The sequence below is a fragment of the Eschrichtius robustus genome, chromosome 3 (genome assembly GCF_028021215.1).
Source record: "Eschrichtius robustus isolate mEscRob2 chromosome 3, mEscRob2.pri, whole genome shotgun sequence".
NCBI classification, from domain to species: domain Eukaryota; kingdom Metazoa; phylum Chordata; class Mammalia; order Artiodactyla; family Eschrichtiidae; genus Eschrichtius; species Eschrichtius robustus.
In genome coordinates this window covers 68758128-68784975 of record NC_090826.1, presented here as the reverse complement: position 1 = coordinate 68784975, position 26848 = coordinate 68758128, and the positions used below count along the sequence as shown (strand labels likewise).

Sequence of the window (26848 nt, the reverse complement as noted above, 5' to 3'; positions counted from 1 at the left end):
TTCATCTGACATTGAAGGCCAAAGCACCCCAGCACCCTGTGGCGGGAATCAGATTTATCTGGCCTGTCATGAGCAAGGTTGCATCATACTGAAAACAGCACACATCTGCCTGCAGTTCCACATTTCATTTTCAAGGTAAAGAAGCTACCAGAATTGATACCCCTTGGTTAACCTCTATGGCTACTCTGCCACTGGGCACCTCCTAAACTGTCTCCTGACACTTCACTGACACCTTAAAACTCCTAAGGTTTACGAAGTCGCTTAACAAGGCTAGATTTAAACCCAGTTGAGTTTTGTTTTTTTTTTTTTAACATGTTTATTGGAGCATAATTGCTTTACAATGGTGTGTTAGTTTCTGCTTTATAACAAAGTGAATCAGTTATACATATACATATGTTCCCATATCTCTTCCCTCTTGCATCTCCCTCCCTCCCACCCTCCCCATCCCACCCCTCTAGGTGGTCACAAAGCACCGAGCTGATCTCCCTGTGCTATGCGGCTGCTTCCCACTAGCTATCTATTTTACGTTTGGTAGTGTATATATGTCCATGCCACTCTCTCACCTTGTCACAGCTTCCCCTTCCCCCTCCCCATATCCTCAAGTCCATTCTCTAGTAGGTCTGTGTCTTTATTCCCATCTTACCACTAGGTTCTTCATGACCTTTTTTTTTTTTTTTTTCCTTAGATTCCATATATATGTGTTAGCATACTGTATTTGTTTTTCTCTTTCTGACTTACTTCACTCTGTATGACAGACTCTAGGTCCATCCACCTCACTACAAATAACTCAATTTCGTTTCTTTTTATGGCTAAGTAATATTCCATTGTATATATGTGCCACATCTTCTTTATCCATTCATCCGATGATGGACTCTTAGGTTGCTTCCATGTCCTGGCTATTGTCAATAGAGCTGCAATGAACATTTTGGTATATGACTCCTTTTGAATTATGGTTTTCTCAGGGTATATGTCCAGTAGTGGGATTGCTGGGTCATATGGTAGTTCTATTTGTAGTTTTTTAAGGAACCTCCATACTGTTCTCCATAGTGGCTGTATCAATTTACATTCCCACCAACAGTGCAAGAGTGTTCCCTTTTCTCCACACCCTCTCCAGCATTTATTGTTTCTAGATTTTTTGATGATGGCCATTCTGACCGGTGTGAGATGATATCTCATTGTAGTTTTGATTTGCATTTCTCTAATGATTAATGATGTTGAGCATTCTTTCATGTGTTTGTTGGCAATCTGTATATCTTCTCTGGAGAAATGTCTATTTAGGTCTTCTGCCCATTTTTGGATCCCAGTTGAGTTTTTAAAGTATAATAGTCTATTTTAATAACTAGGTGACTTTCTAAAGTTTCTGCTTTTTTCTCTGATGAGCTTTGTCCCCAAAGTGCAGATTATTCCTTTGGGACCTATGACTGTCAGGCAGACAAAATCATCTTCTCCAAACTTTGGGAGGGTGCAAAGTGGAGCCACAAGCCCACTGACGCTGCATGGGGCTTCTCTGAATAAGTTCTAAAACTATTTAATTAGGTCAAATAACAGCAAACCACACGCATCAGTGACCCCTGGAAGGCTCAGCGTTGAGTCTCTAGGAAGATTTTCTGGTCCAGCTATCACCTGTGCAGAAATGTTGGCTGAAGAGAGCAAAGAAGGCGGGCCGCCCTCACTGTGGGCGCATCTGCCTAGATGCTGTCGATCTAAGTTACAGCTTCAGGGTAGCTACATCCCAGGCGAATTATTTATTTGTCTCTCCTTCCCTAGTGAGTTGAGGCCTGAGTCACAGACCCTCTATACCCGCCACCACTGCCACCCCGCCCCGAGTTATTTCCGCCGGCGTTTCCCCAGCAGCTTTCCGGGAGGCTAGGAATTCCGGAGCCAGCCTTTCCTGGGACCTGCCCAAGTGGGGCCGCCCGGGGCTGCCCGGAGGGCAGCCGCCTCCTCCGGGTCTTACTCACAGCTCGACTTTCGATCACTACTACCCCACTGCCCCCAGGCCTCTGCTTGCAACATCCTTCCCGAACCTCTTAACTGCCTGAAACTTTCTGCGATTGCTCAAACGCCAGAGGCCGGTTTCCCTCCCACCCCGGGGGGCGCCAAAGGCCTGCGCTGGCCCGGATGCCGGAGTCGAAGTGTCGCGGGCGGGGAAGCAAGGAGAGGGAAGGGGATCTTTTCCTTTACCCGTTTCCCTCCTCTGAGATCCGTTCTACCCGGTCCCCAGGCGCGCACCTCAGACTCCGGACGGATCAGACATTGCTCTGCGGGTCTCCCCAGCTTGGGGCATCTGGTCCAAACTTGTTGGCCAGCTCAGGCTAAGGTGCCCTCCGGTGCCGCCGGCTGCAGCTGCCGCCGGGCGTCCGGGGTAGGGTGGCTAAACCTCAGTCGGGTTGAGCAACCGGAGGCCAACGCGTGGGAATCCAGCCGCTGAAGGGGTGTTTACCTTGGCATCCCGGGCCGCGGGCAGGGCTCTAGGTGGAGCAGAAGAGCGCGCGGGTCCGTGGGCCATCCCGCGCCCGGCTCCGCTCCGTCGCTGCCGCCGGTTCCTGGGGCGCTGCGCCGCGCTCTCGCTCCGGCTCCGGCCCGCGCTCCGACTCTGTCTCGCCGCGCGTGCTTCCGCGCGCTCTCCCAGCGCGGAACCTGCCGGGTGCGCTGGGCTCCTCCGATCCTTTAGCACCTAGCGGCGCTCACCGCCTGGGCGGGGTGGAGGGCGCGGTTGACCTCCGCCCCTTCCTCTCCGCCCCTTTTGCGTTGAGCCCAGAGTCGGACCAGGAGAGACTTGAGCACCGCGCTCGGATGCTACATCCCCCTCCTCAGCATCAATCAGAGCGGCCCACTCAGCTGCCCGACCACTTAGGGGAAAGTTTTGTTTTAAACTCATTCTCCAGCTAAAGGCGCCATCTCTACGGCTGTAAAATAGGAACCAGGAGAGCTGAGGCAAGCCTGCAGAAAGCTGTCGTGACAGCGTCTTGAACTGTCAGATTGTAGTTTGCAGACAGTTCATCCCAAATCCAGCTCAAAAAGGATAAAGAAACCAGGTAGAAGGAAAGAGATGGTGTATTGGGGCTTAGGGACCGATATCCCCAGGAAGTTAAAAACAGGTATTCGGGCCACTTGTTGTCAATGGAAAGTCACTGCCTTAGGATTCACTGTCACTTAGAGGACTGGACTGTTCCTAGCTTTCTAAAGAATGTGAGAAGGGAAAGGGATAAGCAGTATTCTCACAGGACACATGCAGATAAAGCATCAGTAACATTTTAATGATCAAAAAAGCCCAATGGTGAGAGAATTTCTAGTGGTATATTTACCCAAAGAGATGTGACTCAACAACTTTTGTGGAGATTATTTTATGATCAAGTAAAGAAAAATCCACTACTTCGTTAGGAATTATAATTTGAGCCATTTTAATGCTGTAACCACTTTTGCTAATATTGTTTTGATCTGTACCTATTAACTATCTCATTTTTATAGCTAATCACTTACGGAAATCTATTACTGACCTTTGCTCTTTTTATCAGTAAAATATTGCCACAACTTTTGTGAAAAACCAATGCCACATGGAAATAAACCCTCTTTTCTCCATTCTAAAATCAGAAAGGGCCTCTAAATTCCTAGAAATTGGAAAGGATCATAAAGTGCTACAGTGAGATAAAATAAATTAGCCATTAACTATAGAAAAGAATGATTGCACAGCTTTCCCCTGTGGTAGATATTGAGGTTTTTTTTTTTTTTTTTTTTTTTTAATGATATGATCATAACTTGTAAAATAAACTGTTACTCAGGTATGGTCAGGGAATTGAAAAATTTGGTTAACCAAATATTCTGGTTAGTAGAGAAATATTACATCTGGATGACCAGTGTCCAAAAAACAACTATGTAATAAACCACATGGAAAATGTGCATGACACAGAGCACTATTCTTTCCTTTAGTGATTAACAGCACTTAATCACATTAGATGCAATTACCTATTTACTTATGTCTCTCCCACTGAATTGAATTCCTGCAGAAGTCTCATTCATCTCTCCATCCTCACCCAGGACTATGCCTGGTCACTTATCCAACGCTGTCTGAATTCATCAATGTTACAACCGACATTTCCAGTATCACACTTCAAAATCTTGAACAGTCCCCATCTCTCCCTGGCACATCTCACTAACAACAGCTGCTCAATCTACTGAGTAAAAAAAGAGAAAATTCTCATGAATGCAATTTCAAGTCATAATATTTATTATGTAATATATTCAAAACATTATTAATTTATTTTTCAAAGTACTAGATAAATCCCATTTTTTGTTTAAAAAAAAAGCATCTACTTCACAAGTATTCTTGGAGTTCCCTTTTTAGAATCCATTCCTTAATCAAGACACATTTCACCTGAGTCTCAATAAAAGATTCTAAAGCATCTACATCTCTTCTCAAGATAGAAAGAATATATTAGTATCAGTAGAGAAGGCTACTAATTTATATGGAAGATTAAACAACTAACTAACTACATTTAAAAGAAAAAAATATGTCTGGCCTTATCACACCCAAATCTGATCCCCTATTCCAAGTTCCCAGTGGCAGCCTCTGCTTATATAAGGAAGAAGAGCTGGCCAATCAGCAGGTGAGAGAAACAGATCAAAAATTGTGTGTGGGGGGGAGGGGATGGCTGATAAACTCTTCTGAAAAGTGGTAGTTGGTATTGTTAGTGCTAAGTGGACGCACATAAAACTCTTAATTTATACATTCATTCAACACATTTCTTGAGCACCTACTTTGTGTCAGGCACTGTTTCTAAGAGGCAGAGGTACAGCTGTGTGGACAAAGAATCCAAGCCCCTGCTCTGGTATGGCTTCTAGGCTGGGGGAGGGTACTTACTTTTGTGGAGCGTGTGTCCAAAACCTTGATGTGATTTGGTGGCTTCCCCTTAATGGAGGCAAAGCTGATGTCAGCCTGTCTACAAGGAGATAACATACCATGACAGGTGTGTACCTGGCAATCACTTCCTTCAGGATTAGATGCAGAACACTTTGCTCAGAAGAGTGTGCACATTATAATTAAAGTCAGAGAAACTGGGACTCAGTGACACTGAGGCTGAAATAAAAACTCCATAAAAATCAAAGGAAGTGTTGGAAGTTGATTTTTATAGTTTCAATAAAACTGTCTAGGAAAACTTTTCTGGAACTTGCCATTGACATTAATACTAGAAACGACACCCAGCTTAGTAGTAATGAAGCTAATAACAACTTCTTTTGTTTTTTTATTTTTATTATGTAACTCTTTGAAACACGAAAAGTAACATACATAATGCATTTGTAAGTTGTGAATTATAATATAAAATAAACACCGATGCACGTACTATCTAATTTAAGGACTGCATTCATTTCCTAGGACTGCTGTTGCAAAGTACCACAAACTGAGTGGCTTAAACAACAGAAATGTATTGTCTTATAGTGTGGAGGTTAGAAGTCCAAAGTCAAGGTGTTGGTTAGTTCCTCCTGAGGGCTGTGAGGGAGAATCTGTTCCATAACCCTGGCCTAGCTGCTGATGAATTTCTGGCAATCTTTATCGTTGCTTGGCTTGTGGATGCCTCACTCCAATCTCTGCCTTCATCTTCACATGCCATTCTCTCTCTTTGTCCTCACATGGCCATCTTCTTATAAGGAGCCCAATCATATTGGATTCGGGATCCACCCTACTCCAGTACGACCTGATCTTAATTGATTACATCTGCAACAACCCTATTTCCTAATACCGTCACACTCTGAGATACCGGGGATTGGGACTTCAACATATTTGAGGGGGAGGGAGTAATTCCATCCATAACAAGGGCTCTACTAGAACATTACTAATATTGTTACATCTATCTGCATATTTCTGCCTCCATTTCATTCCTCTGTATCCCTCCCCCAGAGATAACCCCTATCCTGAATTGTTTGTCATCATTCTCTTGCCTTTTATTGTTTTATCACATAAATAACCAGATGAACCAATATGTAATTTAATTTTCCTTGTTTTGTAACTTAACCTTCTGTAACTTGTTTTTTTAATGCAAGATTTATAAGATTCACACATATTGTATGCAGTAATAGTTATTCATTTTCAAAATTCTATAGTCACTCAATGTTTAGATATCCAAAATTTTAGAATATCATCCTGTTAATAACCATTGGGATTATTTCCAGTTTTTTGTTCTTAGGAAATAATCTACTATGAATAATCTTGTATTTATCACTTTGTGTAGGAGTTTCTCTAGGATATATACCTAGAGTGAAATTACCGGGTCATAGCATATGAGAATGTCTAACTAGCCAAGATAAGGCTGTGCCTAAGAGTTTTCCTTTACGTTTGTGATAATACTTGGAATTGTCTATCTCTTTAATTATTACCAACCAGATGGTTGTAAAGTGATATCACATTGGGGAACTAAATTATATTTCTCTTTGCATTCCTGTTTCTTCTTCTATGAAATATCTGTTCGTCTCTTTTGTCCAAATTTTTATTGGGTTATTTGTCTTCTTATTAATTCTTTATGTGTTCTAGATACTAATCCTCTATCAGTTGTAGAGCAAACATCTTTTTCCAAATCACAGCTTGCCTTTTCATTTTCTTTACTATCATTTCTTTGCTATCATTCTTTTACAAGCAGTGCTTACTTTAATGTTGTCAAATTTAAATATTTTTAATCTCATATTTTATGTTGTACTCTAGCATTTTTTGTGTCACATTTTAAAATGCCTTCCAGAACCTGGATTATAAAGATATTCTACTATATATTTTCTAAATGTTTTAACATTTTTGCCTTCCACATTTAAGTCTTTAATCCTTCAGATAATTATTTTTGAGTATTTGTGAAGTAGGAATCCAGGGGTTTTCTCCATATGGATAATCAACATTTGTGGTGCCATTATTAAATAATCCCACTATTATGGGTTGAATTGTGTCCCCCAAAATGCAAATATTGAAGTCCTAAGCCCGGCACCTCAGAAAGTGACCTTATTTGGAGATAAGGTCTTTACAGAGGTAATCAAGTTAAAATGAGGCCATCAGGGTGGGCCCTAATTCAATCTGATTGGTGTCCTTATAAAAAGGGGAAATTTGGAGACAGACACACAAGGAGAACACCATGTGAACATGAAGATGACCCAATTACACGCCATGGAAAGAGGCCTTTTCAGACCCCACAGGGGCCAAAAAGGAAGAGAATCATAGCCCTCATAGCCCTCAGAACGAATCAGTGCCGCCCTCAGCACGAATCAGTGCCGCCCTCAGCATCCCTCAGAACGAACCAATGCTGCCAACACCTTGATTTTGGACTTCTAGCCTCCAGAACTGTGAGACAATATATTTCAGTTGTTTAAGTCACCCAGTTTGTGGTACTTTGTTATGGCAGCCCTATCAGATTTGTACATCCTCCCTTCCCCACTAATCTGAAACATATATCTCTCATGGACCGAGTTTCCATATATGCATGGAGAAATTATTATTCATTGACAGACCTACAATGCTCAGTGGTTCCCACTGGACTCTGATCCGCCTCGGAAGTACTATTTGGGAAGTGCTATTGTCATCCTTAGGATAAACTCTGAATTCTTTAAGGGTGGTTTTCAAGGCTCTTCCTAATCTATCCCCCTACTTCTGCCCCAAGGTTTAACTCTCCTTCCCCACTGCTCGAACTCTTTGCCTCAGCAACACTGACATCCTTGACTCCTACAACCTGTCCCTTGGCCTTCGGCCACCTCTATCTTTAGCAATCTTCCTCCAATCCCTCACACATTGCCTGATCCCTATTCAGGCTTCAGTGCTCAAAAGTTATTGTGGTTTCTGTACCTCATGCTAACTGCATGTCTATCATCGCCATTGTATTTCCAACACCTTGCACATGCTGTGGAAGTGCTCATGAATGAATGAATGAATGAATGAATGAATGAATGAAGTAGACATACTACAGAAGTGGAAACCCAAGCACAAAGAAGTAACTTGCCTGATTAGAGTGGCAAGTACATGTGACAAAACCGAGTCTGTCTGACCACAAAACCCATACTCTTACCAACTCTTCGTATTGCCTCTGGGTTTAATAAAACATAAAGTGTTGTCGTTTATGCACAGGGTTTGTTGCTGCTAAGCCTACCACCAGAAGGACAGATGCCTGTATTGTTTTTCTTTTGGTGCAAGAAGTTTTTCAATAATCCATCTACATCCTTTCACAAGATCCAAGACCCACAATGCCACTTTTTTAGCACTGATGTTTTTGTTAACTCTTCAAGACAGGCAGAATGGAAAGTCTGTGAGGTGAAAAGATAGGAAAGGTTGGAAGGAAGCAGAATAGAAAGATAATATTTATTGATTTCCTGCCCTGTGCCCAGCACTGTGACAGGCTCTTTCAATGCACACATCAACACCGCCAGATGGTCACCAGATGGTCATCTCCTCATTACACAGAGGAGAGATGAGGAAACCGAAGCCCATAAAACATAAATTCTTTGTCTAAGATCACACAGCTATGATGAAAGTGAGATGCAACCCAAACCATGAGGTGCTCAGCAATTTCTGCTTCTTTCAGGGACAGGGGGCCATGCAGATCCTCTTAAACCTCCCGTCTACTCCCACACCTCCCCATCAGCCTGGACCCTGCCCCTGGCTACTCCCTCTGGAGCCATGGGCACCTATCACCATTCACTATTTTTTCTACAAATTTATTATACTCAAACTGAGCAAGATGTTGTGCTAAGGAATTTTCGGATGCAGGGATCATGTAGCCCCAGCTTCTGCCTTCAAGGAACTTAAAATCTAGACTAGCATGCTAGTTCTTGTTAATGACCGATTTTTCACTTTTCTTTCCATTTCACCTTCATCCTTTTCCAGGCTCCCATTTGCCCTTTTGATACTTTTCTTCCTGATTTATTTGACTTCAATATTTCATATAGATAGCTAGGATCCAACTAAGAAGCAAATTTAATCCACCCAGTAAACTATCATTTTTAAGTGGCCCTGAGCAGGTGAGACACAAGACATACAGTGTTTGACAAAAGTGAAAGTGACAAGCAAGAGTTTGCATCAGGGGAGAGAATGGACCAGATGCAGCATCACAGAAATGCCTGAAGGCACTGGGGACCCCACAGGGGCCAAAAAGGAAGACTGTTATGCAAAGAAACTTTGCCTCTGTCACTTTTTTTTGCATGCTTGCATATGAAAAGATATAGAATTTACATCTATTGAGAATTGGCTGTGTCTCAATGCTAAACACTTTACATACATATTCAATTAACTTGCCCTAGAACTCTATTAAAAAAGGCAAAATCATGATCTTCATTTCGCACAGAGGCAACTGAGGCACAGAAAGATTAAGGGGTTAAATTGCTTAACGGCAGAGGAGGAACTCAGTACCAGGTCTGTTCAACTCCTTGACCCTAACCCCTAGCCCGATGGCCTCCCTGAAAATGATAAGCCGTCAAGACACCCCCGCACGCTGTGGTTGGACACACAGGGTTTTCCCAGTATTGGCAGCTGTCACAGAATGTCCTTTTGTGGCTAAGTAGTTATCAGGGGTCATCTTGATTCCTCATCTGCATTCAGTATTTGTCCAGAGTTTTCACGTGAATGTTGCTTCAGTGAAGTTTCAAAACACCCGCACCCAAATCCAAAGCAAATCTGAAACCACCATGAAAGATGATGAGACCATCCTTGCTAAAGTAAAGAAAACCTCCCCTTAAAAAGAACATTAAAAAGAGTCCCTTGAACTGCAATTTAAGTAAAGAGAGCTTGAAGAAGAAAATAGTGATAGGTTCACTGTTCCTCCAACTCAGCACAAAAGGGAAACTGCTTTTCTTGAAAGATGGAGCCATCTCAGCTGTGGAAACAATAGCCACAAGCTGAACTCCAGAGTAGGACCGCCTTCTTGGACATGCAGCCAGTGCCACCTTGAAATTTCTTAATCATTTTATCTTTGAACTTGTGTATTTAAGTGAAGTCCAATGGGACAATGCAGCCTGCGCCAAGGGCTTAGACCTCCAACTCCTGTACAATCCCACCTCCCTGGGATGGGCCTCCCTGGGATGGGTTCTTGGCCACCCTTTCCCCTGTCGCAGACCTCAGCCAGTCTCCTCTGACACCGCCAGCAGGTGACTGCTGTCACTCTTTACCTGGGAAGGGGCCTGGCCACGAGCCTTGGTAGCGTGGAGATCAGGCACACACTCTGACATCTCTGGGCCAAGCATGGCTGCTGCCATTCCCACTCCAGGTGAGACTTGTCTGGGCCAAGGCAGGACAAGCCTCTCACCCCCTCAGCCAGGTACTGAGCACATCCTGGCACAGAGGTTTAAGATCTTTAGGGGTCTCCCATCTACCGTGGGTTGGGGCAGTGGGCCCGTGGAAGCAGGGAGCCACCTGGCTAGATTCCCTTGGCCCAAGTCCCCTACTGGGACACTGCACATGGGTCCCTTGTTTGAGGGGAGGAGGAACCCAGTAGCCATCAGGCTCCAGCAAATGCACACACACCTCAAATCACGGAACGGAACCCTTGGGTATCTGTGAGGGTTTTGCACTGGCCCCTGTGCCCCGAGGGCCCCCTCAGCCAGCTCCAGGCTGCCGGATTTTCTCGTCTTCCTTCCAACCTTCCTCATTCAGTCTTGAGTTTGTGTCTGACAAGCTAGAGGCACCCTTGAAGGACAAGCCGCAAAATACAAATTGTGTAATTTCGGTGACTCCACCCCAAAGTGAAATGTGATATTTGCATTTGAATTGGCATTGCACCATATAGAGAACAATAAAATTCATGCTAGTAATGTAATATTTTAGTTTCTATTTTCTTAGAACATCAAACAGCAAATAAACAACACCAAGACAAGGCCAGAGACAGACCACAAAAGAAGGAAAAGCTTTATATTTTAGTACCTTTGCCCTTTTTTCTGCTTTTTTTGCATTTCTTTCTCAGCTTACACACATTGAACACTGGATCCTAGTCAGCTGGGTACCCCTAGGCTATAACATACAATCAATAAACATTTGGTAAGTGAATGAATAAATTCCTGTAACAACTTTTCCCTTACGGCACTAAAAGCTTTCTACCTGCTACACTGACAGAGAGGCTGTATCATCTATATTTTTGTGTCTTCCCTAAAACTTAGCACATTTCCTTTGTTGATGATCATTAGAGTGTATTGAATCACCACATACGTTTGTGTTTTCCCTTGTCTCAGTAACCATATCTCTCTAGACAATGTGAAGTGGAGATCAAAATTATAGACTGAATAAATTAAAACCAAAAAATACTCTCAAGTTATCCAACACACAAGGCAGAAAAAAAAAAATTGAGAGGAAAACTCGTTCTCAGGCTGAATTGTGCAACTAATTAGCCACGTTCTCCACAGCATGTTTCCTACCCAGGCAGAGCTGAGGCATCACATCTCATTTTCAAAAAGGCCAGTTAGAACTTATTCTAATGTGGTTGACATTGTTTCTTCTTCTATCGTAAAAATTTTTTTAATCAAATTGAAAGTTGAAAGCTCTGTATGGTCACGAATTTTTTTTTAATTCAGAACAATTTTGGCTTTCAGATTGTGACTTTTCTGACTGTAAGAGGCTCTCATCTTGTGAAAGTGTCAGCCAGAGCCATTTTTCACTAATCAGAGGGAACAATGCTGCTGTCAGAACGCTGCGTCCTTGACAAATAGAAACTTGGCTCTTTTCACACATGCTGAGAGTTTGTTCTTTCACATCATCATAATTGAGAATAAATCTCTATTCTCAACAGGACAATCATCAGACAGAGGTGTCTCCCTTTCCAGAACACCTCTCTTGCACATTGACTACTTTCTGCGTCTCTGCCACAACTGATGGTTTAAACACAATTGAATGAGGGTCAAACTTTGTCTCAAAATGTGAACATTCTCCTGACATCTCTGTTCCTTTAGACAATCCCAGGTATCCAGCAGGTCAATATATTAGTCATCTTTGATGCCCCCCTCTCTCCCTACACCACCGATAGCTCAACATACCAACTCAGTCACTAATTAGCTGATCATCTTGGACAAGTCACTGGACTCCTCTGATCTTCAGACGTCTCATCTACACACTGGAGAACAACAGGCAAGGGAACAGAAAAGAGAAATGACTAGGCTAGAATGCTCTTTAGGATTCTGTATTAGTTCTCCAGAAAAACAGAATCAATAAGGTGTGTGTGTGTGTGCGCTTTTGTATGCATGCGTGTGTGCATATATACACTACATATATATATATATATATATTACACATATTATATATGTAAATTATATACAAAGTATATATTACATACATATATATGTAATATACCACATGAGCGTTCAGCCCACAGGCAGAGACCCAGAAGGACCATGCTCCAGTTCCAGTCTAAAGACAGACCGCTGGAGAATTCCCTCTCACTTGGGGATGCCTGCCTTTTTGTTCTATTCAGGTGTTCAGTGTATATACATATACACACACAACTTAGTGGCTCTGTTTCTCTGGAGAACCCTGGTACAAAATCCTAAACCTATTGCTTGGCTTCTACATGAAAACGACCCTCCCATACACCATGCACATGCTCAGGGAACCAGCAGTTAGATAGCATTCCATACAGAGAACCAGTCACACAAGGAACTAGAGGACAGAATAAGAAACCAAGGGAAAAGCCTGTTTGTAAAGAGTGGGTGAATGAAGTGGAATTAGTGTAAGTCAGCCCACCGGACATGCAAGTGCCTAGGACTCTTCCCACGTACCCCATGGGCAAGGTCTACTCCAGTTCCCCTTTGCTTGTGGTCTAAGTCCACTGATCGCTCCATCAGAACAAGCCCAGGAATCTGCTAGAGAAGATTCTAACAAAGACAGACACTCCCTGCTAATTCTGCCACTGGTTTACTAATTGATTCAACAAATGTTTGTGGGTTTAGCTTGAACAAAATTCTGGATACAACGATTCCAGACTTTCTGGAGTAAGTTTGCCATCAAGTTATATAGCTAAAATTTAAGTGGGCAAGAGACCTTTGATAGAATTGGCATGGTAGACATCACCCAAATATAACACGTGAAGAAGAAAGAGGAGTTGAGCTCATAATCACACCACATCTACAGGTGATTTTAGAACTTAACCACATCAGGGTGTGGTATGGAAAACACTCTGGGTAAACCAGGCTGCCACTGAAAGCCTGAAGGTACTTGGAATATGAAATGAACCACTGGGCCAGGATTAGGCTGGCAATCCCTGTGTCGTTGTGCCTTCAATCTACCAAGACATCTATCTGCTCAAATTGGTCAGTCCAGGCTGTCCGGCCATGAGGGCCTGAGGCTGACCCATCCAACTAAAATTTATTGATAGTTACCCCTGCCTCACATGTGGAATCTGCCAGTTTCAGGTACATTAAATCCAGATATAGACTATACCAAAACTGCACACTGTAATCCAAAACCATATGCTAGAAGAAGAAAAAAATTAAGAAGAAATTATTTCATCAGAATTGTGAAGTTTGACCTTAAAATAATCAAAACTTTATAAAATAAAAACAGGCAGTGATATCCGCTGAAATTCAGTTTAAGTACAGTCCTTATGTATTTACACTCAAAAGCAATGGAAAACTATTGTCTGACACACATCATCAGTTAATTGATTTCACTCTTCCAAACTGGTGTTTCGAAACTAATTTAGAAGATGTCTCTGGGTCTAGGGTTATCCCCTAGTTTACCCTATCAGTAATTTTTTTCAATTGAAGCCTATTTAACTTAACTGACCAGATATTTATTATCTTCTAGAAAATACCTTCTAGCAAATCTGTAAAATAGTTTCGTTTTCCTAACAGTAGACTTTACGATGGCTTACACGATCAGCTAGCAACTACCTCTCTAATCATCCTTCTCTACCTTGTCATCTTAATCACCCTGGCTTTTTTTCCTACCTTAGGGCATGTGTACTGTTGTTCTCTCCGACTGGAATAATTTTCCCACAGATATCCACTTAGCCAACTCCTTTACCAACATCATGTCTTTGTTCTAATCTCCCTTTCTCAATGAGTTCTATTCCTAGTTATACTGTAAACTGTTCTCCCCTTGCCTCACCAGCACCCCTGCATGGATCAGGCCCTCTCCATCCCTCTTACCATGCACTACTTTTCTCTTTTCCATAGTACTTATTAACTTCTAACATAATATATGATTTCTTTCTTTATTGTAACTATTATTTGCTCTCTCCCCCTCTAGGATGACATCTCCGTGAATGCCTTAGTATCCCATGGCTGCAGTAACAAACTGCTTCAGACTCCTTGGCTTAAACAACATAAATGTGTTCTCTTATGTTTCTGGAGGTCAGAAGTCCAAAGCCAGTTTCACTGGGCTAACACCAAGGTATCAGCAAGGAGGCTCTGACGAGAGGATCCATCTTTTTCTCTTTTTCAACTTTTAGAAGCCACCTTCATTTTGTGGCTTGTGGGCCCTTCCTATATCTTCATAGCACATCACTCCAATCTCCACCTTCTCTCCTGAAGGAAAATCTCTCTCTGCCTTCCTCTTGTAAAGACACTTGTAATCACATTTAGGGCTCACAGGGATAATCCAGGCTAACCTCCCATCTCAAGGTCCTTAACTTAATCCTACTAGCAAAGTCCCTTTGCCACAGAAAGTAACATATTCACAGCTTCCTGGGACTATGATGTCAACTTCTTTGGTGGGCATTTCTCAGCCTATCCCAACGAGGATAGGAATTCTGTCTGTTTTGTTCCCTCAGGTTATCTCAACCTAAACCTGGAACACAGTAAGAACTCAATAAATACCAGTTGCATTAGTAAAGTTAAACTGTATAAGGTGAAATCATACAAGTAGTTTAAAATATTTAGTTGAGAATTTGACTGTATCATATGTGATCTTGAGAAGCATTCACAGAGAATTTCACAATGTGGTAAAGGCATCCAAAGAAGCCATACTGCCTAGCGTTATTCACATAATTACTTTACCTCTGCCGCGTCTTAGAACATTTCTTTCTGGGAAAGAAATGAAGTCTCTATTGAATTGAATCACCCCTGAATGATTAGATAGAAATATGACCCCCTTTTGTTTCCTTTTTAAAAAATTATTCCACCTTTTCGTTTTGTCTATGTGCTGTACAATCTCTGTGAAGGACTACTTTTCGGGGTACATACATTCAGAGTTACTAATTCAGAATGTTTAACTAACCAGTCAACAGTTATTGAATGACATATTAGTCTTGGCATGCTCTTAAAATGCTCTTAAAATTCTTACCTCACAGAATTCCAACTCCAGATAATAATCCACACTATTGACTCTCAAAAATGTATATTTTACAGTTGATTATTTGAGATTCATAAACCTTGTGGAAACAACCAGGAGCAGTGGTCACTCTCAGTTAATAACTATTGGATCTTTAATCCACCCTGTTAAGCAATTTATCAAGCTATGGATATAGGCTTTATTTATTCATTCATTCGTCTTGCTCCACAAAAGATCTGACTGTAGCCTAAAGGGGGTTGTTTTAATAAACAGATGGCTAACAAAAAGGCAAGTTTATTTTTTAACTTATTTTTTTATTGAAGTATAGTTGATGTACAATATTAAATAAGTTACAGGTGTACAATATAGTGATTCACAATTTTAAAGATTATATTCTATTTATAGTTATTATAAAATATTGGCTATATTCCCCGAGTTGTACAATGTATCCTTGTAGTTTATTTTATATCTAATAGTTTGTTAAATAAAAAATGCAAGCTTATAGTGGGAAGCAGCTGCATAGCACAGGGAGATCAGCTTGGTACTTAGTGACCACCTGGAGGGGTGGGATAGGGAGAGTGGGAGGGAGGCTCAAGAGGGAGAGGATATGGGGATGTATGTATACATATAGCTGATTCACTTTGTTATAGAGCAGAAACTAACACAACCTTGTAAAGCAATTATACTCCAATACAGATGTAAAAAATAAAAGACAAGCTTAGAATTAAAAATCAGGGCTGGGCAAAATACAAATAAGAGAGTAGGATATCAATACCAGGGAAACCTATCAGCATTATAATGCAATTTATCAGCATTATAGAGTTACTGTATTTGAGTCTCATATTTGGATCTAAGCTTCTTAGTAGGTCTCACGTAAAGGAAGAAATAGTCATACAGTTGTTTCAGACAAAGAAGGAAGGGAGAAATGCCAGTTCTTTAAGGTGGGGGGCAAGGACTGTTCCTAGCACGTGAATGAGAGATACCATGATGGGAGATGCATAACATGATGTGACATGTAATGTGCAAAGGTGAATAAGCACACTAGAGTCATAAAGATCTGGGTTTGAAAACTGGCCCCACTACTTAACCTCTGTAAGCCTCAGTTTTCTCACCTATTAATAGAGTTTTTTTTTTAAGTCCCTACCTAAGAGTGTTATTGTAAAGAGTAAATTATGTCTTACGTGCAAAGCAATTGAACATGGATAGCAATATCTACCTTAAAGGATTGCTGTACAGACTAAGTGATGCAAGTGTGTCAGACACAGCGATAGACACTGCACCAAAAGATTCAAGCAATCTTGGCTATTATTAATATCCACTATGTCTAAGATAAATGTCCTACCTGGGAACCTAACTGGAAGCTTAAAGTTAAATGTGAGGTTCTAGTGTACTGTTTTGTATAAATAACAATGGGCTGGAATTAATTGGACAATTTCTAAATATTTTGCCCACTTTGCTATAAATAACGGTAATATCTAATATTATTGAGTGTCTGCCATACAGCCAGACATTGTTCCCAGTAATTCACACATACCATATCATTGAATCCTCACTACAACCCTGTAAGGAAAATACAATTCTGTTCCTCATTGTACAGTTAAAGAAACTGAAGTTCGAGGAGTCTAAGTAGCTTGCCTAACCAATCCCAGCAAGGAAGTAACTGATAACTCTAGTTCTCTCCAAATTTGATTAAACAAATTGTCACAACCTTAAAATAACAGCAGACTGGAAAGTTCAATGAGAGAACATCTAATGTAACTCCTCATTTTAAAGATGGAGAAAGAAGTCCCAGAAGACACTGGGGACTTGTCCAAGATCCTCAGGTAATTATGGCAAAACTAACATAAGATCTTCACTCTGTGGGGGAGAGTGTGTGAGCAGGGAGGTAGCCAATAACCCTCCATGGCTGGGAGAGTTGTGGTTGGTAGGTGCATTCAAATGTATGAGGAGAATGGCTCCAATACTGCTCTGCTGCAGCATACACTTGACCTTCAAAAACAATTCAGTGAAAAGAATTAATTAAACTTAATGTTTGACTAAATGTGATGCTTCTGTTCTAGTGGCTCATTTGATCTCCTCATTAGGCAGAGCCATTGTCTTATTATCCGCACGAACTTAGTAATGAAGCACAGCCTTAATCATCAGGAGCACAGTAAGCCAGGCCCCCTGTTTTGCTACTTTGTCTTGATCTCCTGCTCTGTGATTAACAAGATGGCTAGATCTCATTCAATTAGAGCAGTCTCTTTATTTCTCTCAATCGTTCATCAGACATCTAATAATAGTTCTCATAGAGTATTGCACACTTTGCAAATTCTTAACATTGTCTGTTTTCATAAGTAAACTTTAGGTGGTCATCTGCCTGCTTGGACTTTCAGAAGTAATCAACATTTTTAAGCCTTTTCTATGGTCCCAAGAACTTTCTTAAGTACTTTACTTATATTAACTCGCTAACACATTTTATTCTCAGGACTGTACTATGAGGCAAGTGCTATTATTATCCCAATTTTGCAGATGAGGAAATTACAAAGAGGATAAGTAATGTGTCCAGGGTCTCAAAGTTGGTAGGTGGTGGATTGAGAGACAAATTCAGGCAGTAATATCCAGAGCTTGCGTTCTGAATCAAATTCTGCTAACCCCACAGCAAATATGTCAAAAGAAACTGGAATATATTATTACTGTCATTTTGTTCTAACAAAACTGAAGAGATCAAAAGAGAAAAAGGCAATATATAAGAATGGAATTCTTCTAACTGAAGAATTTGTACATTGTGCCCTGAAAGGTTTGCTCATCTGCTTCTGTGTTCATCCCAAATTTTCAAACATTTGTACTTGGAACCAGTATTTATAGAGTATCCACCAGCTACGTGCTGTGCTAGACATGGGACATGATAATATCCTCTCGTAACTAATGAGTCCACAAGCTAGGACATTGCTTAGTGCTCACTCAGAGCTTAACCTCACACACAGCAGCTGCGCTCTCATTCTCTCTAATAAAACCAACATGGGACCAAGGATGAAATAATATATGGTCAGGAGGAGTAAGAATTAAAGGATCTAGCAAAACTTAGAGCACAATCACTGCATGTTGTTACCCATTTTATGATATACAGCACTTCACGAATTCATAATATTTCCTCACATTACAATTTTAATGATGTAATGTATATTATTTATATTTATAGTTAAAATACTTTATATATTCATAACATTTCTCACATTACAATTTCATTGTAAACTTTAATAACCTTTTCTCACTTTTTTTTTAACATCTTTATTGGAGTATATTTGCTTTACAATGGTGTGTTAGTTTCTGCTTTATAACAAAGTGAATCAGTTATACATATACATATGTCCCCATATCTCTTCCCTCTTGCATCTCCCTCCCTCCCACCCTCCCTATCCCACCCCTCTAGGTGGTCACAAACCACCGAGCTGATCTCCCTGTGCTGTGCGGCTGCTTCCCACTAGCTATCGATTTTACGTTTGGTAGTGTATATATGTCCATGCCACTCTCTCACCTTGTCACAGCTTACCCTTCCCCCTCCCCATATCCTCAAGTCCATTCTCTAGTAGGTCTGTGTCTTTATTCCCGTCTTGCCCCTAGGTTCTTCATGACCTTTTTTTTTTCTTTCTTTCTTAGATTCCATATATATGTGTTAGCATACGGTATTTGTTTTTCTCCTTCTGACTTACTTCACTCTGTATGACAGACTCTAGGTCCATCCACCTCACTACAAATAACTCAGTTTCATTTCTTTTTACGGCTGAGTAATATTCCATTGTATATATGTGCCACATCTTCTTTATCCATTCACCTGTTGATGGACACTTCAGTTGCTTCCATGTCCTGGCTATTGTAAATAGAGCTGCAATGAACATTTTGGTACATGACTCTTTTTGAATTATGGTTTTCTCAGGGTATATGCCCAGTAGTGGGATTGCTGGGTCATATGGTAGTTCTATTTTTAGTTTTTTAAGGAACCTTCATACTGTTCTCCATAGTGGCTGTATCAATTTACATTCCCACCAAGAGTGCAAGAGGGTTCCCTTTTCTCCACACCCTCTCCAGCATTTATTGTTTGTAGATTTTTTGATGATGGCCATTCTGACCGGTGTGAGATGATATCTCATCATAGTTTTGATTTGCATTTCTCTAATGATTAATGATGTTGAGCATCGTTTCATGTGTCTGTTGGCAATCTGTATATCTTCTTTGGAGAAATGTCTATTTAGGTCTTCTGCCCATTTTTGGATTGGGTTGTTTGTTTTTTTTGATATTGAGATGCATGAGCTGCTTGTAAATTTTGGAGATTAATCCTTTGTCAGTTCCTTCATTTGCAGATATTTTCTCTCATTCTGAGGGTTGCCTTTTCGTGTTGTTTATGGTTTCCTTTGCTGTGCAAAAGCTTTTAAGTTTCATTAGGTCCCATTTGTTTATTTTTGGTTTTATTTCCATTTCTCTAGGAGGTGGGTCAAAAAGGATCTTGCTGTGATTTATGTCATAGAGTGTTCTGCCTATGTTTTCCTCTAAGAGTTTGATAGTGTCTGGCCCTACATTCAGGTATTTAATCCATTTTGAGTTTATTTTTGTGTTTGGTGTTAGGGAGTGTTCTAATTTCATACTTTTACATGTAGCTGTCCAGTTTTCCCAGCACCACTTATTGAAGAGGCTGTCTTTTCTTCACTGTATATTCTTGCCTCCTTTTTCAAAGATAAGGTGACCATATGTGCATTGGTTTATCTCTGGGCTTTCGATCCTGTTCCATTGATCTATATTTCTGTTTTTGTGCCTGTACCATACTGTCTTGATTACTGTAACATTGTAGTATAGTCTGAAGGCAGGAGCCTGAATCCTCCAGCTCCTTTTTTCTTTCTCAAGATTGCTTTGGCTATTCAGGGTCTTTTGTGTTTCCATACAAACTGTGAAACTTTTTGTTCTAGTTCTGTGAAAAATGCCAGTGGTAGTTTGATAGGGATTGCATTGAATCTGTAGATTGCTTTGGGTAGTAGGGTCATTTTCACAACGTTGATTCTTCCAATCCAAGAACATGGTATATCTCTCCATCTGTTTGTATCATCTTTAAGTTCTTTCATCAGTGTCTTATAATTTTCTGCATACGAGTCTTTTGTCTCCTTAGGTACGTTTATTCCTAGATACATTATTCTTTTTGTTGCAATGGTAAATGGGAGTGTTTTCTTAATTTCACTTTCAAATTTTTCATCATTAGTGTATAGGAATGCAAGAGATTTCTGTACATTAATTTTGTATCCTGCTACTTTACCAAATTCATTGATTAGCTCTAGTAGTTTTCTGTTAGCATTTTTAGGATTCTCTATGTATAGTATCATGTCATCTGCAAACACTGACAGCTTTACTTCTTTTCCGATTTGGATTCCTTTTATTTCTTTTTCTTCTCTGATTGCTGTGGCTAACACTTCCAAAACTATGTTGAATAATAGTGGTGAGAGTGGGCAACCTTGTCTTGTTCCTGATCTTAGTGGAAATGGTTTCAGTTTTTCACCATTGAGGACAATGTTGGCTGTGGGTATATATGGCCTTTGTTATGTTGAGGAAAGTTCCTTCTATGCCTACTTTCTGGAGGGTTTTTATCATAAATGGGTGTTGAATTTTGTCAAAAGCTTTCTCTGCATCGATTGAGATGATCATATGGTTTATCTCCTTCAATGTGTTAATATGGTGTTTCACATTGATTGATTTGCGTATATTGAAGATCTTTGCATTCCTGGAATAAACCCCACTTGATCATGGTGTATGATCCTTTTAATGTGCTCTTGGATTCTGTTTGCTAGTATTTTGTTGAGGATTTTTGCATCTATGTTCATCAGTGATATTAGCCTGTAGTTTTCTTTATTTGTGACATCTTTGTCTGGTTTTGGTGTCAGGGTGATGGTGGCCTCGTAGAATGAGTTTGGGAGTGTTCCTCCCCCTGCTATATTTTGGAAGAGTTTGAGAAGGATAGGTGTTAGCTCTTCTCTAAATGTTTGATAGAATTCGCCTGTGAAGCCATCTGGTCCTGGGCTTCTGTTTGTTGGAAGATTTTTAATCACAGTTTCAATTTCAGTGCTTGTGATTGATCTGTTCATATTTTCTAATTCTTCCTGGTTCAGTCTTGGAAAGTTGTGCATTTCTAAGAATTTGTCCATTTCTTCCAAGTTGTCCATTTTATTGGCATAGAGTTGCTTGTAGTAACGTCTCATGATCCTTTGTATTTCTGCAGTGTCAGTTGTTACTTCTCCTTTTTCATTTCTAATTCTATTGAGTCTTCTCCCTTTTTTTCTTGATGGGTCTGGCTAATGGTTTATCAATTCTGTTTATCTTCTCAAAGACTGAGCTTTTAGTTTTATTGATCTTTGCCATCGTTTCCTTCATTTCTTTTTAATTTATTTCTGATCTGATCTGTATGATTTCTCTCCTTCTGCTAACTTTGGGGGTTTTTTGTTCTTCTTTCTCTAATTGCTTTAGGTGTAAGGTTAGGTTGTTTATTTGAGATGTTTCTTGTTTCTTAAGATAGGATTGTATTGCTATAAACTTCCCTCTTAGAACTGATTTTGCTGCATCCCATAGGTTTTGGGTCGTCGTGTTTTCATTGTCATTTGTTTCTAGGTTTTTTTTGATTTCCCCTTTGATTTCTTCAGTGATCTCTTGGTTATTAAGTAGTGTATTGTTTAGCCTCCATGTGTTTGTATTTTTTACAGATTTTTTCCTGTAATTGATATCTAATCTCATAGTGTTGTGGTCAGAAAAGATACTTGATACGATTTCAATTTTCTTAAATTTACCAAGGCTTGATTTGTGCCCCAATATATGATCTATCCTGGAGAATGTTCCATGAGCACTTGAGAAGAATGTGTATTCTGTTGTTTTTGGATGGAATGTCCTATATATATCAATTAAGTCCATCTTGTTTAATGTATCATTTAAAGCTTGTGTTTCCTTATTTATTTTCATTTTGGATGATCTGTCCATTGGTGAAAGTGGGGTGTTAAAGTCCCCTACTCTGATTGTGTTACTGTCAATTTCCCCTTTTATGGCTGTTAGTATTGGCCTTATGTATTGAGCTGCTCCTATGTTGGGTGCATAAATATTTACACTTGTTATATCTTCTTCTTGGATTGATCCCTTGATCATTATGTAGTGTCCTTCTTTGTCTCTTGTAATAGTCTTTGCTTTAAAGTCTATTTTGTCTGATATGAGAATTGCTACCCCAGCTTTCTTTTGATTTCCATTTGCATGGAATATCTTTTTCCTTCCCCTCACTTTCAGTCTGTATGTGTCCCTAGGTCTGAAGTGGGTCTCTTGTCGGCAGCACATATATGGGTCTTGTTTTTGTATCCATGCAGCTGGTCTATGTCTTTTGGTTGGAGCATTTAATCCATTTACATTTAAGGTAATTATTGATATGTATGTTTCTATTACCATTTTCTTAATTGTTTTGGGTATGTTATTGTAGGTCTTTTCCTTCTCTTGTGTTTCCTGCCTAGAGAAGTTCCTTTAACATTTGTTGTAAAGCTGGTTTGGTGGTGCTGAATTCTCTTAGCTTTTGCTTGTCTGTAAAGGTTTTAATTTCTCCATGGAATCTGAATGAGATCCTTCGTGGGTAGAGTAATCTCAGTTGTAGGTTTTTCTCCTTCATCACTTTAAATATGTCTTGCCACTCCCTTCTGGTTTGCAGAGTTTCTGCTGAAAGGTCAGCTGTTAACCTTATGGGGATTCCCTTGTGTGTTATTTGTTGTTTTTCCCTTGCTGCTTTTAATATTTGTCCTTTGTATTTAATTTTTGATAGTTTGATTAATATGTGTCTTGGCGTGTTTCTCCTTGGATTTATCTTGTATGGGACTCTCTGTGCTTCCTGGACTTGATTAACTATTTCCTTTCCCATATTAGGGAAGTTTTCAACTATAATCTCTTTAAATATTTTCTCAGTCCTTTTTTTTTTCTCTTCTTCTTCTGGGACTCCTATAATTAGAATGTTGGTGACTTTAATGTTGTCCCAGAGGTCTCTGAGGCTGTTCTCAGTTCTTTTCATTCTTTTTTCTTTTTTCTGCTCTGCAGTAGTTATTTCTACTATTTTATCTTCCAGGCCACTTATCCGTTCTTCTGCCTTAGTTATTCTGCTATTGATTCCTTCTAGAGAATTTTTAATTTCATTTATTGTGTTGTTCATCACTGTTTGTTTGCTCTTTAGTTCTTCTAGGTCCTTGTTAAATGTTTCTTGTGTTTTCTTCATTCTATTTCCAAGATTTTGGATCATCTTTACTATCATTATTCTGAATTCTTTTTCAGGTAGACTGCCTATTTCCTCTTCATTTGTTAGGTCTGGTGGGTTTTTGCCTTGCTCCTTCATCTGCGGTGTGTTTTTCTGTCTTCTCATTTTGCTTAATTTACTGTGTTTGGTGTCTCCTTTTCACAGGCTGCAGGTTCGTAGTTCCAGTTGTTTTTGGTGTCTGTCCCCAGTGGCTAAGGTTGGTTCAGTGGGTTGTGTAGGCTTCCTGGTGGAGGGGACTAGTGTCTGTGTTCTGGTGGATGAGGCTGGATCTTGTCCTTCTGGTGGGCATGTCCACGTCTGGTGGTGTGTTTTGGGGTGTTTGTGGCCTTATTATGATTTTAGGCAGTCTCTGTTCTAATGGATGGGGTTGTGTTCCTGTCTTGCTAGTTGTTTGAGATGGGGTGTCCAACACTGTAGCTTGCTGGTCGTTGAGTGAAGCTGGGTCTTGGCGTTGAGATGGAGATCTCTGGGAAATTTTCACAGTTTGATACTAGGTGAAGCTGGGAGGTCTCTTGTGGACCAGTGTCCTGAAGTTGGCTCTCCCACCTCAGAGGCACAGCCTTGACGCCTGGCTGGAGCACCAACAGCCTTTCATCCTCACTGCTCAGAATAAAAGAGAGAAAAAATAGAAAAGAAGGAAAGATGATAAAATAAAATAAAGTAATATAAAATAAAACAAAATAAAGTTATTAAAATAAAAAATAATTATTAAGAAAAAAAAAATTTAAAAAAAAAACAAAAAAACAAAAAAAAACTGACAGACAGAACCCTAGGACAAATGGTAAAAGCAAAGCTGTACAGACAAAATCACACACAGAAGCATACACATACACACTCACAAGAAGAGAAAAAGGGAAATATATATATATATATCTTTCTCCCAAAGTCCGCCTCCTCAATTTGGGATGATTCGTTGTCTATTCAGGTATTCCACAGATGCAGGGTACATGAAGTTGAATGTGGAGATTTAATCCGCTGCTCCTGAGGCTGCTGGGAGAGATTTCCCTTTCTCTTCTTTGTTCGCACAGCTCCTGGGGTTCAGCTTTGGATTTGACCCTGCCTCTGCGTGTAGGTCTCTTGCCTCTTAGGCAGTTCCAGACCTTTTCCCGGACTCCCTCCCGGCTAGCTGTGGTGCACTAGCCCCCTTCAGGCTGTGTTCACGCTGCCGCCCCCAGTCCTCTCCCTGCGATCCACCGAAACCCGAAACCCGAGCCTCAGCTCCCAGCCCCCGCTGGTCCCAGTGGGTGAGCAGACAAGCCTCTCGGGCTGGTGAGTACGGTCAATAGGACCGGCACCGATCCTCTGTGCAGGAATCTCTCCACTTTGCTCTCCGCACCCCTGTTGCTGCTCTCTCCTCCGTGGCTCCGAAGCTTCCCCCTCTGCCTTGCGCAGTCTCCGCCCATGAAGGGGCTTCCTAGTGTGTGTAAACTTTTCCTCCTTCACAGCTCCCTCCCAATGGTGCAGGTCCCGTCCCTATTCTTTTGTATCTGTTTTTTCTTTTGCCCTACCCAGGTACATGGGGAGTTCCTTGCCTTTTGGGAAGTCTGAGGTCTTCTGCCAGCATTCAGTAGGTGTTCTGTAGGAGTTGTTCCACATGTAGATGTATTTATGGTGTATCTGTGGGGAGGAAGGTGATCTCCGTGTCTTACTCTTCTGTCATCTTGAAGCTCCTCCCTTCTCACTTCTTTTTAAATCAACCTGTTTCCGTATGAAATATGGACTTACATAAATAGTTTTCCATACTTTTCCAAACTAAAAAAATATATACCAGACATCATTCTATTGCAATTTTCTCCTTCTTGGTTTCCGAAGGTCATTTCCCAACTGAATTTCTTATGGATGTCATTTGGGGTAGAGAATCAAGAAGCTCGATGTCCATTTTAGAGTCCATTGGTCTCCCTTCCACTCAATCCCTGCATTGTTTATTAAAGCTTAAGATAAGCATGGGACTCCCCTGGTGGTGCAGTTGTTAAGAATCCGCCTGCCAATGCAGGGGTCACGGGTTCGAGCCCTGGTCTGGGAAGATCCCATATGCCACAAGCAACTAAGCCTGTGTGCCGCAACTATTGAGCCTGTGCTCTAGAGCCAGCATGCCACAACTACTGAAGCCTGTGTGCCTAGAGCCTGTGCTCCACAACAAGAGAAGCCACCACAATGAGAAGCCTGCACGCTGCAACGAAGAGTAATCCCCACTCGGCACAACTAGAGGAAAGCCCACATGCAGCAACAAACACCCAACACAGCCAAAAAATAAATAAATTTATTAAAAAAAGATAAGCATAACGCTAATTATTAGAGAAATGCAAATCAAAACTGCAACAAGGTATCACCTCATACCATTCAGAAAGGCCACCAACAAAAAGTCTACAAATAAATGCTGGAGAGGGTATGGAGAAAAGGGAACCCTCCTACATTGTTGGTGGGAATGTACATTGGTGCAGCCACTATGGAAGACAGTATGGAGGTTCCTTAAAAAGCTAAAAATAGAGTTACCATATGCTCCAGTAATCCCACTCCTGTGCAAATATCTGGAAAAGACAAAAACTCTAATTCAGAAAGTTAGATGCACCCCAGTGTCATAGCAGCACTATATATAATAGCTAAGACATGGAAGCAAACTAAATGTCCATTGACAGATGAATGGATAAAGAAGATGTGGTATATATATTCAATGGAATATTATTCAATCATAAAAAAGAATGAAATAATGCCATTTGTAGCAATATGGATGGACCTAGAGATTATCATACTAAGTGAAATCAGCTAGGCAGAGGAAGACAAATATCATATGACATCACTTATATGTAGAATCTAAAAAATGATACAAATGATCTTATTTACAAAACACAAACAGACTCACAAACATAGGAAACAAACTTATGGTTACCAAAGGGAAAAGAGGGTGGGGGAGGGATAAATTAGGAGTTTGGGATTAGCAGATACAAACCACTATATACAAAATAGATAAAAAGCAATGTCCGACTGTATAGCCAAGGGAACTATATTCTATACCTTTTAATAACCCATAATGGAAAAGAATCTGAAAAAGAATATATATATAAATATATATAAAATATATATAGATATATATATCTGAATCACTTTGCTGTACACCTGAAACTAACACAACATTGTAAATCAACTATACTTCAATTTTAAAAATAAATAAAGCAAAATTTTAAACTGAAAAAGAAAAAAAAAAGGATAAGCAGCACACATTTCTCTGAAGCTGTATTACACACTAAGAGCACAGGTCCTGGCACCAACATTCCTGTTTCAACTCCAGCTTCATCATGTATTAGTTGTGACCTTCAGCAAGGTACTCGACCTCTCTGTGTCTTGATTTCCTT

General features: G+C 40.4%; 1 protein-coding gene across 4 annotated transcripts in view; it reads right to left on the bottom strand.

Annotated features, from left to right (window-relative positions):
- The window catches only part of PTGFR (prostaglandin F receptor), a 196828-nt gene that overhangs the window by 54417 nt on the left and 115563 nt on the right, over positions 1–26848 (bottom strand). The window contains exon 1 of one of the 4 annotated variants that reach the window (XM_068540164.1): positions 2444–2692. The exons of 2 other annotated variants lie outside the window; for them this stretch is intronic. The gene's annotated coding sequence lies outside the window, so the exon portion shown is untranslated. Of the gene's footprint in view, positions 1–2232; positions 2305–2443; positions 2693–26848 lie in introns of those variants that run through there. One more of the 4 variants, XM_068540165.1, reaches the window with a different exon arrangement.